The sequence below is a fragment of the Trachypithecus francoisi genome, unplaced genomic scaffold (genome assembly GCF_009764315.1).
Source record: "Trachypithecus francoisi isolate TF-2019V2 unplaced genomic scaffold, Tfra_2.0 Lachesis_group8, whole genome shotgun sequence".
NCBI lineage: Eukaryota > Metazoa > Chordata > Mammalia > Primates > Cercopithecidae > Trachypithecus > Trachypithecus francoisi.
In genome coordinates, this window is record NW_022681473.1 from 108,095,518 (window position 1) to 108,113,767 (window position 18,250).

At 51.0% G+C, this 18,250-nt stretch overlaps 2 long non-coding RNA genes across 4 annotated transcripts; one reads left to right on the forward strand and one right to left on the reverse strand.

Annotated features, from left to right (window-relative positions):
* Positions 1–80: 80 nt before the first annotated feature.
* On the reverse strand, positions 81–6,628 carry LOC117080586. 2 transcript variants are annotated; one of them, XR_004435896.1, is made up of 3 exons: positions 6,486–6,628; positions 533–593; positions 81–378 (listed from the first exon to the last, which is right to left on the reverse strand). It is a non-coding gene; the product is annotated as an uncharacterized LOC117080586 (long non-coding RNA). The 2 variants fall into 2 exon arrangements; XR_004435895.1 differs by having other exon boundaries at positions 81–593.
* Positions 4,315–17,918, forward strand: LOC117080587. Of its 2 annotated transcripts, none has more exons than XR_004435897.1 (3): positions 4,315–4,545; positions 12,856–12,960; positions 17,251–17,918. It is a non-coding gene; the product is annotated as an uncharacterized LOC117080587 (long non-coding RNA). The 2 variants fall into 2 exon arrangements; XR_004435898.1 differs by lacking the exon at positions 4,315–4,545 and adding an exon at positions 6,765–6,949.
* The last annotated feature ends 332 nt before the right edge of the window (positions 17,919–18,250 follow it).

Sequence of the window (18,250 nt, forward strand, 5' to 3'; positions counted from 1 at the left end):
CACACAAAGATGGATGTAAGGTGGGTAGTGTTATTACCCCCATTTTAAAGATAAAGACACCGAGGCACAGAGAAGCTAAGTAACTTGCCCAAGTTTACTTTGACAGTCGTGTATTCAGGATTCAAATGGGGCAGCCTGACTCCACAGTTGTACCTCAGTCACTGTCACAAGGAGATATCCAAGTTTCACGTGGTATAAGGCCGAGTCCCCTATAGGTCAGCAGTGCAGTGGAGGATCATTGTATTTATTGAGCACCTACTATGTGCCAGGGCCTAGAAGGGGCTCCCAGAGGTACATGACGAGCTCCAACCTGAGCCCAGGTCCCAAGTGCATCATCTCTCCTCATCCTATTGTTGTGTGAAAGGCTGCGGGACCCTCCTGTAAAGGTGAAACAGGAGAAAGGATGGAGCTCCAGTGGGGGCTTGTGGCCCAGGGTTCTGGATTGGGCCCAGGTAGAGGAGGAGAAAGGTGGGTGCCCTATACTTTGCAGGACCTGGCTGGGCCCCATCGGAGCTGGCAGGGGCTGACTCACCAGGCTGACTGTGCCTGCCCATCCGTCACAATGGGGAATGAGCCCTCCGTGAGCCTGAGACCTGCAAATCATAGAAATTAAGAGCAATTAGAGAGGGAACCAGCAGCGCCTGGCAGCACTTCCGGCCACAGAGGCAGCTTGGCAACTTTATGGGATGTTTCCTCCCATTTTGTGGTCCAGCTGGGAGGTGGAAACAAGCCCGCTCAGCACAAGGCCTCCTCAAGGTGCTTCAGTGCAACTTGAAGATGGGACATACAGCCCCTCCACAACCAGCCGTCTGCCCCGCCTTCCCATCCTGGGGCCTTTTCCCAGCCTTGCCCTGAGGGTTCCTTTCTGTCTGTGCACTCGCTCTGTCCTCTACACTAGACCTCTGGAGAGCTGTGTCTGGGGACTTGCAGGAGGGAGAGAAACAGCCAGGGTCATCTTGATGGGTTGTGGCACATGCTGCCTCCACTCCTGTGTTCTCTCCCTCCGCTCTACCTTGCCTGGCCCAGCTGGAGGGGTCTTTCCACTTCCCGGCCAGGGGCAGCTCTTGAACAAACCCTCCTCTTATTCCCCCTCCCTGCTAGGGAAGAGGTGGCTAAGCTCATAGAAAGCATGCAGGCCAAAGCGGCAGAGACTCCCATGGGTTTCAGGTGGTGGCGCCAGGATGGTGCCATTGGTTAAAAGACAAAAGCCAGAGGAATTCTCTAGTTTCCCAAGTACTTTGCTGCCTTGAATCCTTGCCCCTTGCCTGTGTCCTTCACCCCATGCCCTTTCCTGAGCTATGGTGAGAAGGACAGAGAAGGGCCTGGGAGAGGGACTGGCTCTGAGAAGGGCAGAGATGTCTCTGGAGTTGGGGTGGGGGAGGGGGGTGGTATCTGGGACAAGGGAGAGTTGTGGTCTGCACCCTTCTCTGGGTGGAAGCTATGATATTGCGAGGGCGCCCTTTGCCCCACTCTGGGGCCCGGTTTTTTAGGATAGGCCCACTGTGCCGGATCAAGGTCACCTGGAGGTAGAGACCCGAGTGGAGTGGAGGGGCTTCTCTGCTGCTCTCCACCACCCTTCCTGAGGCCTCTGAGCTGGCCATGAGCCAACCCTTCTCCTTCGCCTCTTCCGCCACTGTGGGTGGGGCAGCCTTGGACTCTCGGCCATACCTGACTCTGCTGCAGAGGGCTGTCTCCTGATGGGGGCAACAGGGCTGGGTGAAGGGAGACGGAGTGGGACAAGGCTGTGCCCATGCCCTCACTAGTGTGGGCAAACTGAAGGGGGAGGGGATGGCAGACTCCAAGGGCAACTTAGACCCCTGTATCCTTGGAGACAGATGGTCAGAGAGGCAGCGCGTGGAGCAGCAGGCGCCCCCGGGCCGTGCAGGGTTGCTCCACCACAGCCTCAAGTCTGTCTTGTCCTCCCCTTGGGCCTCTGACTGAGGGCTGCTAAGGCCGTTCCCAGTGCCACCATTCTCTGACTCTCCTCATGGTGACTCTGCCTCACGCCTCATCTAACTGGCCTTGGGTAGGTGGCTTAGCCTCTCTGTGCCTCAGTTTCCTCAACTGTAAAATGAGAATAACAATAGCACCTACCTCATAGGGTTATTATGAGGATGAAATGATTTAAATATATAAAGTTTATAGGCTGATACCTGTCATGTAGAAAGTGCTGTAGAAGGATTAGCTATTATTATAGTCACTCATGTTATTTCAAAGACCACAATCAAGCAGACCTGGGTTGGAGTCCTAGCTGTTCCACTTAAAAGCTCTGCGACCTTGGGAAAGTGACTTATCCTTTCTGAGTCTGTTTTTTCACCTGTAAAATAGGTATAGTAATAATCACAACACTGCATGAAGTTGTGGTGATAGAATGAGACACCTGGAAACATTTGCTGAATGGACTGTAAGGCACCTTGGACAATCCATTGCTTCATCTTCCTGGCTGGGGATCAGATTGGGCACAGTCTCTACAGGAGGTAGTGGGACTCCTAAGGGGGAGCTGGGATCTTCAGGGTGGCCAGATTGTGCCAGGAAATCCCACAGGGAGAGTGCCTGCTCTTGATTGGATAACGTGAGGACTCGGAGCAGGAATCCTGGTTCTGTTCCCAGGCCACCTTGGGACCCAGAAGTGGGGTGGTGGCAGGTGGCAGATAGCATGTAGGAGTGTTGGTGTTGCCTGGGCTTCTCACACTGAGGGTGTGAGCAGACACATGCTGTGGCCAGGCCTGTGAAGGGCACAGGCTGGGCTTTGTCCCCACAGGGTGCCTGCTGATGCTGATGGCACCCTCAGGATAGTCAGACCTGGCAGGGACATGCATCACCCCCAAGAGCTCCTCCCTGACCTGCAAATCTCAGTTAGTGCCCTACAGGTCCTCAGGGCTCTGCATCCTTGGTCTTTGTAGCTCTCGTCACGGTTTGTTATTTTTACATGATTAGTGAAAGTTTGTCTCTCCCACAAAAATGTAAGCTCCATGAGAGCAGAGGCTGCATCTGGATGGTTCATTATGGGATCTGGAGCCTGGAATTGACCCTGACATATGTGCTCAATACTTTCTTGATGACCGAGTATATGACAATAGCAGCTAGCACTTGCTTAGTTTTTATTACATGTCAGCCATTGTTCTGAGCACTTGACATACACATATAACCTCACAATACCCCTATGAGGTAGCTATTGACATTGTCGCTATTTTACAGATGAGGAAACTGAGCTACACAGAGGTTAAGTAAATTACCCAAGGTAATACAGCCATCAGTTGGTGGAGCTGGGATTCAAGCCAGGCAGCTTGGCTCCAGAGTCCATGCTTTTAGCTGTTGTGCTCTACTGCCTCCTTAGAGGAATGAAGGAACAAATAAAACACTTTATTTATTTATTTATTTATTTATTTTATTTATTTATTTTGAGATGGAGTCTTGCTCTGTCACCCAGGCTGGAGTGCAGTGGCGCAATCTCGGCTTACTGCAATTTTCACCTCCCGAGTTTAAGTGATCTTTCTGCCTCAGCCTCCTGAGTAGCTGGGATTACAGGTGCGTGCCACCACACCTGGCTAATTTTTGTATTTTTAGTAGAGCCAGGGTTTCACCATGTTTGCCAGGCTGGTCTTGAACTCCTGACCTCAAGTGATCCACCCTCCTCAGCCTCCCAAAGTACTGGGATTACAGGCGTGAGCCACCGCACCTGGCCCACATTATATATTTATCATGTATGCCGCTTTCGACAAATGAGTTTTGGGGAGGGAGTGAATGGTGTGGCTCCTCTGCATTAGACCACATGGTGCTGATGAGCAGGATGCCCCTGGCTCCTGATTGTCTAAACAGGGAAAGGAAGCCCATGAAGAGCCCTTTGGAGAAAGTCTCCTTCCCGTTCCCGTCTCCTCCCCAGTCAGGTGCTGAGCAGTCTGGGGCGACTGTGCACTCAGATATGTCTACTCTGGGGCTGGTTCTTGGCTCTCTCTGTTTGGAATTAAGGAAGTGCAAGGAGACGGGGCATGGGCACACTAGCCCCTGAATTCCCTTCCTGACCTCTGCCTCCTGTGTCCCTGGAGGTGCTGCTGATAGGGCAGGGGCTTCTTTGTCACTGCAGGAGAAGACTGAGGAGGTGAGTCTACTCATCCGGTCCCTGGTTCCTGTCATATCGGTCCCCAGCAGTGCCTGCTACCCTCTGCAACCCCCTCCACATTTCTCTTCCTAGCTGCTTGGTTCCTGGACCTTCAGGATTTCAGGAAGATACTGCTACCTGGGAAGCCCCTGGGAATTTTTAACAGAAACTTACCCTCTTGGAGCATGACTTAAAGAGACCAGAAAGGGAAGTACCTACTTTGTGGTTGGCACAATGCCAGGGGCTTCACATTTGTTAACTCATTAGCTCATTTGATCCTCACAAGAAGCCTATTCTTCTTCTTCATTAACAGAAAAAATGAGGGCTTGAGAAGGCCTAAGCAACTTGCTCAAGGTCGTGTGGTGTAAGAGGCAGAGATGAACTCTGATGTCAGGATTGTAGGACCCAAGGTCTGTACTGGATCCACTGCTTGGAGACAGAAACAGGTGAGGTGGGGGTGGGGGGCTAGGGTTGGAGCTGTACCAACTGGGATGCCATCCATTCTCCCCAAAGCAGAGATCATTGTCCCAGGGCTGGGACTGTCATATTCCGGTGACATTAACCCCTGGGGAGGAAGAAGGAAACTCCCTAGCAGAGGGGCAGGGTGGCAAGTGTGGGAGGCAAAGGCAGGAGAGGACCTGGGTGGTGGCTGGGGGTAGGGGGACTGTTAGAAAAGATTCCAAGAAAGGGACAGTGGGGAAGCCTTGCCCCAGAAGTGTAGGAACATGCTTCTGGGGGTGTCCAGTCCTGTGGGCTGTTGACTGCGGGGTGCGCATGGTCTTCTCACTCTCTAGATTACTGGGGCATGCACCCACACTGCACACATGCACAGACATGCTCCATCATCCTCTGTCATAGTCTGCCATCACAGACAAAAACAGGCCTGCACTGGACTCACTCTGACAGCCCTTCACTTCCTGGTGCTCCCCTTGGCTCTTCTGTTCCCAGCCCTATCCACATCCAACCTGTCTCTCTCTCTCTCGCTCTCATTCTGTGTGTGTGTGGGGGGGGCGGGGAGGGGGGGTCTTCTTCCTAAGCCTGCATACTTTTCTGCTGTCCTTTGGTCTCTCTTAGGTTTGCACAAACACAGGTACCCGATCTGATAATCACTCTGTTATGTATCACACACAGGCAGCCAGGCATACATGTGCACACACAACCCTCAGTCTGTCCCTCCCTCTGCTTCTTAGCTGCTTGTCTTCTGGTCTTTCACTCCAATCCATGTACAGCTCTGGGGCCTGGAGAACTCCACTTATCTTTAAAGCGTCTGCACTATTTCTTCTCTTATTTCTCTCCCCACTGCCCAGTGCCCTCTGCCTGCCTGTGAGCTCTGACTGTTGAGGGGGCTCTAGCAGGCCTGCTACTGACCTCTCACTCTGTGTAACCTTTTGGGTCCCCTTCCCAGCCTCCATGCAGGCTCTCCTAGCTGGGTACAGAGCTGGGCAGGCCCCCTCCTGGAAGTGGCAGCCGCGGGAGCAGCTGGCCAGGGAATGGCTATGTGGGTGGGGACAAGCAGGGCTGGAAAGGAGTTTGTTTGCCTTGGATTCTTTTCTGTGAAAATTTTTGTCCATTTGCCATGATCCATTGATTTCAGCTGATGTCATTCTGGTACGTGGGAGAGACTTTGACATCCATCTAGATCAGGGGCCAGAGCCTGGACTCAGGAGTCAGAAACCTTGGTTCTTGCTCCAGAGGAACCTCAGTTTCTTCATCAGACATATCAGTTTGGAATTAAAGGTCTTTAATTCTAAAATTTTGAGCATCTAGGAGACTTCTACTTTAGAGTCTAGCTGCACCCTGATCATTCCAATTAAAATCTCCCTCTCTGTGATTTATTTCTTTATACAGACAGCATATGTGCAGACATGCAGACACACACATGCACATGCAAATGCGGCTTTAGCTACTCTGGGTTTTCCAGGAACTTCCTCAACTCAGGTGGGATGTAGCCTCCTTGTGTGTGCTCACTCCACTCCATGGCACATCGCTGGGTTGAAATGTACCTACTGATGACAGTGACCTAGGACAATGACCCACCTCTCCATCTGTCCCCACACCCCCTCCCCTAAGATTAAAGACCCAAATCCTGAGTCTTGCTCTTGCTGCACCCCCTCCTTGGCTGTGAGAAAGAAAAGGGAAGTAGGAACAGTCCAGGAGGGATGTGGAGTGATCACGGGACCCTGGAATGTCAGTGCTCGAAGAGACCACCTGACTTCTAGCCTAGTCAGCAGGTTTCCAAACATTTCACTTCATGTGTGGAACCTCGGCTCTGACCACGCTTACCTGTACACGCGAACAAACATAACTGATTAAAGCCAAAATGCGTGTGTTAAGGTGGGTGGGAGCTTGGCACAGCATGCTCACCCCCATGAACACTTCTACATACCCCTGAGTAAGCAAGCATCCTGCAGCCCTTTCTAACTCTGACAAATACAGCTTAAAATCCAGCCAGCCAGCCCACTGGTTCCTGGTGTAGTCCCCGAGACCAGAAGCATCAGCATCACCTGAAGACATCTTCAAAATGCAGATTCTTAGGTTCTGCGGAGTCAGTCATCTGGGGGTAGGCCCAGTGACTCATGTTCAACAGGCTCTCTGGGTGACTCTGACGCACATCCCAGTTTGAGAACTGCTGATCTAGTACAACCCCCTTGCCTTACAGATGAGGAGTTGAAGCCCAGAGAGAGGTGTGCCTTATCCAAGGTCACAGAAAGTACGTCACTGCCAGGTTATGACTCTGGGCCAGACTGCCTATCTGTGGATGTCTGTGTGGTGAAACCATGGATTATTTTCACTTGTCCTTCTCCTTGGCTGGCGTAAATACTCAGGGATCAGGGATCCAGAAGCCAGAAGGTAAGAGAGCCTGGGAAATGCACAAAATAGGGCAGGGAACAGCAGGCAGTGGATCTGGGAGCCACAGCAGATGATCAACCTTTCACTCCCTCACTCATTCATTACATTTCTGGAGCACCCAGGTGCTAGGGAGAAAATGACAAGAATTCTGGGTCCCTTCCTCGCCAAGCTTAAAGCCCAGCACTGCCCATCCCTTTGGCCAGGGGCACCTGCTCACTTCATCTGGGGGTAAGGGGGAGATCTTTTCCCTTAGGGAGGCTATGCTGAGTGGTGACCAGAGAGGGACCCCCGGGCCTGGACACATGGGGAGGGATATGGAGAAAAGCCAGGTTGAGGGCAGAGACCCAGGGTGTGGTTGGTCATCACTTGTGTGTTATGTCTGGGAGGTCTTCTTGGAAGAGGCAGATTCCAGGAGAAGACACAACTTTGGGAAGCAGAGGTGTGTTTGAGCACAGGCCAGCATGAGGGAGGAGGGGAGCTTCACATAGAGGAGCAGCCTTTAGAGGGCCCCGGGCTGAGGTGAGACTGGTGTGAGGCAGGGCGAGCAGGAATGGAGGCACCCAGCTCGCTGGCCCTGCTACCAGTTCCCCAGAAGCCTGGGGACTTCTGCGAATTAGGGAGCGTTTAACATCTCCCGCTGATTAGCCGTTGCCTGCTACGGTTGAGTGGGGAGAGGGGACAGGGGAGATTGGAGCCCGGCAGCTTTGAAAGGCAATGCTGCTCCTTGACAAAGCCGGCCTGGGGAGGTTTCAAAGACCACTTCTGAGCAGCCCGCACGTTTTATGTTCACTAGATCCTCGCTTCCCAGGCTCCAAAGACAAACAGTGGGATTTAAGGGTTTTCTTCTCTTTTTGGAAACATTGTGTTCCGAGCTGAGCTTTCAGCTGAGGAGGAGGCAGAGCCAGCTGGGCTCCTTGCTCCACCACATCCACAGCCTAAGCAGAGTCCAGCTCCATCTTCTCTGTACACTGGGAGCTTCCCAGGGGCCCCCAGAAGCTTTGCAGCAGCCCTTGCCCACAGGCTAGGTGGCAGGGTGCCCCTGGCCAACAGGGGTGGGCAGTGAGGGGTACAGTCCAGGCATTGCTGGCCTTGAGCTTGGTGAAGACAGGACCCAGAATTCTTGTTTGTCATCATGTCCCCAGCACCTGGGTGCTCAACAAATGTTGACCAAACAAATGAGGAAGTGAAAGGATGAATGAGTGGGCCGATCACTTGCCGGTGGCTCCAGATCTGTCTCCTCTTCTCTGCCCTGTCTGGTGTTGCTGGGAGCTGCATTTCCCAGACTTCCTTACCTTCTGGCTTTTAGATTGGTTCAGCCAATCAGAGGAGGCACTGGAAGAAGGTGGATAGTGGGAGGAGGGGAAAAGCCAGGATATTTCTTCCCTCTGTCTGTTTCAGGCCATGTCCCTGCAGTTATCTGTATCTCCTCTGGCTTCAACTGATCAGCCCTGTCCCGCACCGCTCAGCTCCCTGTCGGGGGCCTGCAGTGGCTCCAGTTTCTGTCTGATGACCTCAGCATTGAGGGTCCTAGAGACATTGCCTCCTTCCACCCCCAGGAAGGGGACAACTCCCTGCTGTTGCTAATCTGGGTTGCTCTACCTCTTCTGTTACCTGTACAACCAAATCCCTTGTTTAAATCCCTCTGTTTGAAAGGCCTAGGGTGGTTTCTATTTTCCCAGTGGACTCGGTGGAATGAAGAGTGAACACACTGCTTGCTCCCTTCAGAAAGAAGATTGTGTGTGAGCAGCCCAGCCTGAGTGGGTTTGATTTGCCTGGGCCTGTGAATCTTATAGATGTGTGCAGCCTTGCCCTGGACAGGACACCCCATCCTGCTGCCAGGGCACATGCCTCTGCATGTGAGTGCTGCTCTAGCCCTGGGGACATTGCCCACCTATGCCAGTATTGTTCATTTCCTCTGAGCTTGGCTCTACTGCGTGATGCAAAAATATAAGACGTGGCCCACCTCACACCCATTAGGATGACTACTAGCAAAAAACCCCAAAATGACAAGTGTTGGTGAGGATGTAGAGAACTTGGAACCCCTGCGCGCTGTTGGTAGAAATGTGAAATGGTGCAGCTGCTGTGGAGAACAGTATGGCAGTTCCTCAATAAATTAAACATAGAATCACCATGTGACCCAGCAATTTCACTTCTGGGCATATGCCCAGAAGAACTGAAAGCAGGGTCTTGAAGAGATATTTGTATACCCATGTTCGTAGCAGCATTATTCACAATAGTTAAAACACAGAAGCAACCCAGATGTCCATCAACAGATGAATGGGTAAGCAAAATGTGGTCCCTACTACAATAGAATAGTCAGCCTTAAAAAGGAAGAAAATTCTGACTCACAACATAAATGAACCTTAGGACAGTATACCAAGCAAAAGCAGCCAGTCACAAAAGAACAAACACGGTATGATTCCACTTATATGAGGCAGCTAGAGTAGTGAAAATCATAGAGACAGAAAGTAGCATAGTGGTTGCCCGGAGCTGGGAGGAGAGAGAATGGGGAATGATCATTGAATGGGTACAGAATTTCAGTTTTAAAAGATGAAAAGAGTTATGGAGCTGGAGAGTAACGATGGTTGCACATTATGTATTTAGTACACTTAATAATGGCTAAGATGGTAAATTTTGTGTTATGTGTATTTTTGTGTTATACTGTATATACCACAATTTTTTAAAAGTGAAAAAAAAGCATAAGACATGGCATAAAGGCACAGCAAGAGACAAGGAGGAAAAGACCATCTGCCACCTGTCAGACCCTGGTCAGGCCTTTTAGCCTTTATCTCTGTGAATGCCCACAATGACTCCGTTGGGCAGATCATCTTATCTGCATTTCATAGAAGCAGAGACTGAGACTCTGAGAGCTTAAATGACCTCTTTCCTCTCTCACAGCCAAGTGGTCACTCAGTTCTGCCCATTCCATGTCACGTTTCTGTCTCTCCTCACCTGCCTGCTATCCTCACTGCTCTGCCCACTGGAAGCACCTGAGTCCCTCGCCAGCCTCCGGACTGGTGTACCTGTCCCCAAGCTCATCTTCTCCCAACCCAACCTCCACACTCGTGCCAGGGCCACTTTCTAAAACACAGATTGAATACATATGCGATTGCTCAGCATCCTTCAGTAACCCCTGTTGCTTAAGGAACAAGGTCCAATCTCCCTGGCTTGACAGTCAGGGCCCCTGGGATCTGGGCCCAGCGCCTATCTCCAGCTGTGTCTCTTTGCCTCCCTCCACCTCACCTCCCCCACCCATAATTCAGCCCCACAAAGCCACGTGGAGTTTCTCCATGCACCCACATGCTAGAGGTATGTGTCCCAGCTTTGGGATGAGGTGGCCTGTCCTGGGCAAGGCTGCCACATCTGTAAGATTCTCAGGCCCAGGCAGATCAAACCCACTCAGACCTGGCCGCTCATACAGTCTTCTTTCTTTCTCTTTTGTTTTCTCTTGAGATGAAGTCTCACTCTGTCACCCAGGTGGGAGTGCAGTGGTGCAATCATGGTTCACCACAACCTTGACCTCCTGGGCTCAAGTGATCCTCCCACGTCAGCCTCCCAAGTAGCTGGGACTATAGGCACATGCCACCATGCCTGGAATTTTTTTTTTTTTTTTTTTTTTTTTAGTTTTTGTAGAGATGGGGGTCTTGCTATGTTTCCCAGGTTGGTCTCAAGCTCCTGGCCTCAAGCTATTCTCCCGCCTCAGCATCCCAAAGTGCTGAGATTACAGGTGTGAGCCACTGTGCCCAGCTCAGTCTTTTTTCTGAAGGGAACAAGCAGTATATCCACTTATTCATTCCACTAAGTCACATCTTGCCTTTGTGAGGGCTGTCTTCTTAGCCCCAAGGGCCCTTCATCCCCATATCCCTGGGAAGCTACTGTTTTTTCTTCAAGACCTGGCCTCAACATCTTTCTCCCAGGATGCCTTGCACAGCTCCCTGGATGGAGGCTGTCTTCTCATTCCTGTTGCATTCATCACACCACGTTGCAATCATCTGTTTATATCTTTATTTCCTTGCCTGGAGAGCAAGTTCCACGAGGGCAGGAGCTATGTTTTATTCAGTCATTCATTTAAAAATATTTACTGAGCACTAACTTCATGCCAAATACTGGGTCATACCCTGAGATACTTGGCTCATGTCATGGAATATATGGTGTAGTGTGGAGTAATCACACCAAAAATCCATATACTCTAGGTTATGAAGGAAAGGTAAAAGATGTGCCATCCCTGGTGTCTGGCACAGGTAGGAATGCAATGCATGCTACTTTTTGGCCTCTGCCCCATCCCTGGGCACCAATGGACCCTAAAGGCCCAGCATAGTGATAGTGCTGCTTCCCCACCGGCCTGTGAGTTTCCTACAGGACAGACTTTGTCTCTTTGACTCATGTCCCCAGACTGTGACACATAGTAGGTGTATGATAAATGTAGGTTGAGATAAAGATGGAATTGTCCCCTTGTGTGTGAGTCAGGATGGGTCTTGCTATCAGAAGGAGCCCAGGTCACCGGACAGTGGGGTCAGGGCTTTGGACAAAGCTGCCCTTCCTCTCTCTAAACACTCCCTTCCCCTTACTATGGAAAACAGGAAAATGGGAGTCCTTTCAACTCTGTTACTTACTAGTTGTGTGACCTTGGGTGAGTCATGTAACTTCTCTGAGCCTCAGTTTCCTCATTGGTAAAATGGACGTAATAGTAGTATTAGGTTGGTGCATATGTGATTGCGGTTTTTGCAATTAAAAGTAATACCGTGTCATAAATTTGCTATGAGGAGGTTTAAGTCAATATACAGAAAGGATTAGCACAATGCCTGACACAGAGTACCTGCTCTGTAAATATGAGCTATTGTTATTTTACTGCCGGATTCCCAGTGAGTGCCCCACTGTCATGCACATGCATCTCCCTGGTTCCCACACGCGACCCAGCTCCCTCTGGATGGGCGCACCACCGGAGTCCCGTCTTTTCCTCTTGCTCAGAAGCTGTGGGTAACTGGGGCTTAATTAAGCACGCTTGGCTGGGGTGTGATTAGCGGCTGCTGTATGAGTCAGCAGAGAGGGCCGGGGTGGGAGGAGGGTTGAGGGGGCTGGAGAGAAAATAGAGCGGTAAGAAGGCTTCTGGTGTCCGGGGCTGTATTTCTAGGCTCCACAAACATACTTTGTTCAACAATCAAGGGGGATAGAGTGAACAATCCCTCAGTCTCTTGAGTTCCTCTAATAGCTCTCACCAGACACCCCACCTTCGCACTGAGGGCTCTAGCTATGTCGTTGTACGACTCATTCGTTCTTTCCTTCGGCACATATTGCTTGCTTGCTATTGCTAGACATTGTCTGAGGTGCTGGGAACAGTGTAGTGGACAAATGGACACAGGTCATTGCCCTCATGTAACATACAGAGTCGGGGAGGGCACAGATAAGTACACAGAGATTGTGACAGCCTTTGACCCGTGCCACCATTCATTGGAGGGAGCACACAGAAAACCCCAAAAGAGCTCACTTTTCTTTCCTCTGGGTGTCCTGTCCTGCATAGCCTTCCACTATGCATTGAGGTGATATGATTTGCTTACCTGTCTCCGCCACCAAACTGCAGGCAGCTTGAGAGCATGGAGCAGTGATGTTTCCTTCCGGGTCTTGGCACAGCACTTGGAGCAAGTGCTCCAAATATTGGCTGGCTGATTGAATGAACCCCAGCTCAGGAAGCAACTGGCTACATGATTTCCTGGAACACAGTTTGGCAAACTGTAGCCTGGGGGCAGAATTCTGCCTGTAACCAGCCTATTTTGTGTAGCCCTTAAGCTAAGAATAGTTTCTACATTTTTAAAAGGTTGGATTATTTAAAAAAATCAAAGAATAATATGCTGTAGAGACGTATATGCAGCTCGCAAAGCCTAAAATACTTACTTTCTGGCCTTTTACAGAAAAAGTTTGCCTACCCTGCTCTAGAAGCCTGTCTGCACCTCGCTCGGTTTCCTCATCTATGAAACACGAGGCCTGAGTTAGATGCCGCAAAGGGGCGAAGCGCTGTGATTCTGCATCCCACAGTTCCCGTCTTTGTCCTTGATTGTCCGTGTTGCACTCATCCCCATATTGCAGGCATCTTCCCTAACACCCCACGCACAGCAGGTGCCCAGGAAATGCCGCCTGGCAACATGGGGGTGTGGTCACCCTCCCTCCCTAGATCTCCCAGGAGGGGCAGAATTGCACAGCTCAGACAGACAGAATGTAGCCCATGCTGGTCTCTGGAAGCTTCACCACTTCCCAGTCCAGATCCTCTCTATTTAGGAGATGAAGCATCTTCAGGGATCTGTGAGGAACCTCAGGGGCATTAGTGATGCATATGGGGTTATGGTGGCTCCAGAGGGGCTCAGAGCCTGCCTCTGTTGCTACACAGCTTGTAAGCTTAGGCCAGTTACTTAGCTCTCTGAGCCCCCCCCATTTCCTCAACTAAAAACTGGGGATCATAATTCACCACCTACCTTCTAGGGTTGCAGTGAGAATTAAAGAAGGCAATTAAACAGGCAGGTGCCTTGTAATTCTACAGGGCATCCAAATGCTAGTAATGATTGTTACTGTTATCACAGGACATTATGGGGACTCAGCTTTGTTATTTGGTTACACTTGATACAATGGAACACATCAAGTGGTTCTGTTAAGAAAGATGGTTTTATTCTTGAAGGTCAAAGTGGATTCTAAAGCTGCTCATCAGAAAGGCCCAGGATGAGTGGGGTCGGGGTGGGGTGTTTGTGGCCCTGAGGTACCCCCTGCCTAATCTCTGCCTGCTCCTTCAGTTGTGAAGGCTGAGAAACACTATGGGAAGAGACTCGCCCAAAGTCTTGAGGCCCTGCAGACCTCAAGGTAGGGAATAGGGCCAGACCCACACGACAGTCTCAGCAAGCATCCCCTACCACCTCTGTCTGCTGGAGGGAGAGTTTGTTCCTGCTGCCTAGCCCGGCTGCCTCCAGCCACCACTCCCTGGTGGCTCATACTGTCACAGGCTCCAGCTTCATCCCTTCACAACCTGGACTGACCTCTGTTTAGCATTTCTCCTTCCTTCCTTTCCTTTCTTTTTCCTTCCTTTCCTTCCTTTCCTTCCTTTCCTTCCTTTCCTTCCTTTCCTTCCTTTCCTTCCTTTCCTTCCTTTCCTTCCTTTCCTTCCTTTCCTTCCTTTCCTTCCTTTCCTTCCTTTCCTTCCTTCCTTCCTTCCTTCCTTCCTTCCTTCCTTCCTTCTTTCTTTCTTTCTTTCTTTCTTTCTTTCTTTCTTTCTTTCTTTCTTTCTTTCTTTTCTCTCTCTCTCTCTCTCTTTCTCTCTCTCTCTCTCTCTCTCTTCTTTCTGGAGTTTTTTTTTGTGCAGTGGCACCATCTTGGCTCACTGCAACCTCTGCCTCCCACCTCAGCCTCCTGAGTATCTGGGATTACAGGCACGCACCACCACACCTGGCTAATTGTTTTGTGTTTTTAGTGGAGATGGGGTTTCGCCACATTGGCCAGGCTGGTCTCAAACTCCTGACCTCAAGTGATCCTCCCGCCTCGGCCTCCCAAAGTGCTGAGATTTCAGGTGTGAACCACCGTGGCCGGCCAGCATTTCCTTTTCAATGAGCTCTCCTGTATATCATCCCCTTTGTTTTCCACAAGAACCCTATGTGGTGGGAGTATTATTTTCTCTATGGTATAGGTGAAGATACTGAGGTTTAGGGAGGTTAGGTGATTTACCCCAAGGGAGTGTCCCAGCTGGGATGAGAGCTGGGCTCGTTTCTCTCAGGGCTTTTTCTATGGCACCAAACTGTCTTTCTTCACCTGCCTCGGTTGTCCTCACCCTGAAATCTGCCTTCTTGCCCCACCTGCACTCCTTCCCTTTGCCCCAGCTGACTCACAGCCCTGGGAGAATCCCCTTCTCCCACCCACCTGTGCAGGTGTAGGTGCACCTCCTGGACCACAGCGGGGCTTCAAGGCTATCCTTTGGCTGGCCCTGACCTTCCGGGATCCTGGGGTAGAGGAGGCTGGGAAGGTGCATGCTGAGGGCACCAGGGAGATGTCAGACTCAGTTACTATGTTGTGGACTATTCACGCTGCCTCGGGGGCTTGGGTGTCACACTGCATTAAGTGGGCACTCAGGGCTTACTCCCTCTAGCTAAGAGATTCAGCCCCACTTCCCCTTTCCCCTGCATGAGACCACTCAGAAGCATTCTCTGTCCCTGGGGATGCAGTCAGGGCCTCCTGGATGCCCAGCCTTTGGGAGTTGCCACTCCAAAAGGATGAGTGTTCAATGTTGGGGGCGGGGCTGGGATGCCTTTTCCCTCAACAGTTTCATCTGGCCTCCCTGGGGGACCAGGCTCCTATTTCATGGTTTAGTGGGGAAGAGTCCAAGCCTTGAGGACCCCTGTACATGGGCTCAGCTCAAAGGTGGTGCTCAGCAGAAGCCCGGATGCAAGGGTGGGCTGCAATTGGGAGAACCTCAGACCTTGCTTCTGAAAGAAGACCCTCCAAGGCCTGCAGGGAGACCTGGCAGCCCATTCCTACCACAGTGGGCCCCACTCCACCTTGCTCATCTCCTGTTTTGTCTCTGAACTCTTCCCATTTCCTTCGTACACAGCATCAAGTTGAGGCTGGAGACTGGGGTGGCAAAGGGAGGGCAGAAAGGACCCATGTTCATACCCCTGAGGGAAGGATTTTTGGGCTCTGTGGGGTGCCCAGCATGCAGAGTGAAGGGTGGGAGCAGACAGCATGAGCCAGGCACAAGCTGAGCCCCAGAGTGCAGGGGCCAGAGCTGCCCCACAGGGTCTGCCCAGCACCCTCCCTTCCAGCTCTATTGCTCTGGACCTCACGGTTGCCCACCAGGACACAGGTCTCCCCAGTGCTCCCACCTCCCATCTTACACCCTGGCCCCCATAGCATCCACCAGGCTGCCGACACCCTAGGACGCTGTCCAGGTCTCCTCCTTGCTCCAGACCCTTCACTAGTTCCCCGTTGCTGACAGAACGACATCTGAACATTTGAGCACAGCACTCGCTGACTGTCTGGCATCATGTTCCCTGTGTTCCTCTGCAGCCCGCCTCTCCCTCCTCCCCACACGAGGGCGGTTCTCTGGCCATGAACTTGTGCTGCCGCTGATGTACCATGCTCCCTTGGTTCTTGAGACCTTGGCCTGTGCTGACCCCTCTGCTGGGACTGGCTGTACCCCTTGGCCACTGAGAGAGATTCCACGCATTCTTTGTCTCTCCTCTGAGATCCGCCTCCACTGAGAAGTCTGCCAGGCTTCTGCTCCGCTGAGCTGGCCACACAGTTAGGCACATCTCTTTGTTTTAACAATTCACTGCTTATGGTTTGGCTTTTTTTGTTGGTGTTTCTCTCTGACCCTTGCTATTGAGCCACTGAGAGTGGAGGCCATGTCCTAACCACCCCGCCACTCAGCAGTACAGCAGTAGCACTGTACTTGGCCTGCCCTGTGGATATTTAAATGTTTGGAAAATACATTTTTTAAATTATCCTTCCTTCCTTCCTTCCTTCCTTCCTTCCTTCCTTCCTTCCTTCTTTCTTTCTCTCTCTCTCTCCCTCTCTCTTTTTTTCTTTTGTAAAGACAGGGTCTTTCGATTGTGCCCAGACAAGTCTTGAACTCCTGGCCTCAAGTGATCCTCCTTCCTCAGCCACTGTGTGAGCCACCACACCTGGCCAGAAAATGCTTGAATTCACAAACTCATTAATGACTGAAGTCATTGGAGAGGTACTTGAGGAGCTCTTCCCATCCCCCTGGTCCTTCCCCAATGTTCCTGACACCTCCCCATGGGACGTGGGAGACAGGTCTCACAGCACACAATCCAGGCTGCCCTTAAAAGGGCTTGGAAACCAGATTCAGGTGCCCAGAAGAGAATAGTATCTCCAAAGTGCTACTAGTTCTGCCCTTAGTCCTGTCCGCATCTTTCTCTGATATCCCTGTGAATAGCATGCTATCCAAATTTCTGACATTTAAGCTGAATCCAGGCTCAGAGCCAGCTCACTAAGCCCCAGTCTGAGGAGCTGCATTCTCTGTGACATCATCCTCCTCGACTGGCTCTCAAACTAGGTCAGGGCCTGCTGGCAGGAGCCGGCCAGCACTGATTGCCCAGCAGCCTGCCATGCGGTTGCAGCTTCTGGGTAGACAGAGCAGCAGGGCTGCTGAAGTTGATGGGGAGGTAACTAGGGGTGGGGCAGGGCAGGAGAAAGTCTAACACTGAGGCCAGAGCAGGTGGAAATGTCTTCCTTACCTCCCTCACTCCCATGAGTTAATTATTAATAGCTCATCAGTCATTCGTCCTTTCACTTGCTTATTCCACAAACAGGTGTTGGATGCATGCCTTGCGTTAGGCACTGTACTAGGTGCTGCAGTAGGAAGAGATCTTTGTCCAGAGAGGGAGGAAGATATGATGAATCACAAGTGGATGAGCCAGAGGATTCTCAGTATGTCCCAGGTTCTCTGGGCTGCCCAGGGGAGGAAACGATGGAGAGGATCTATGGAGGTCAGAAGGCAGCCACGTCCTGAAGACCAGGTGCACACACATATGCAGGACCAGCCTCGAAGCCCACTTTTTCCACCATGCCCTACTCACCAGTATGTGCTCTAGACCCTATCTCAAAACCAGATTTCAGAGGCCTCCTCCCACCTCCACTGCCACCACTCTGGTCCCAGCCTCCTTCTTCTGTCTGGTGACTGCAGTAGCCTTTCCACAGAGCTTCCTGCTTCTACTGTTATGCATTTGCAGTGTATTCTCTGTATGACAGTGCAAATGATCTGGTTTTAAATATGTATTTTATTTTTAGTAGGTAATACATGCCTTTTATACAAAATAAAATGATTTTTTAAAACTCCAAATAATCAGAAACAGATCATGTCACTCTTCTATTTAGGATCCACCCAGTGGTTTCTCACCTGCTTAGAACATAAACCAAATCTCCTGCCTGGTCTGCAAAGCCCCACTGTCCTGGGTTCGTCTGCCTTTCTGACCTTGCCTTGCACCACTTGCCCCTCGCTGGATATGAACCTGTCTCTTCCTCAAACAGGCCAGTCTCCTTCTCACTTCCTCTGGCCTTGCATGTGCTGTTCCTGCTGCATGGAATGCTCTTCCCCAGACCCCCGCTGGGCTGTTACTTCTTGTCAATCAGAGCTCAGCTTAATGTCATCACCTCAGGGAGGCCTTCCCTGATGAATAATCTAAAGTGGCTACCAGACACTCTATCCTATCACTGCATTTGTAAAAATAGCTTTATTGAGGTATAACTGACACACAGTAAACAGATGTATAACACTCCATTGGAGACATTTTGAAATATGCAAATACCTGT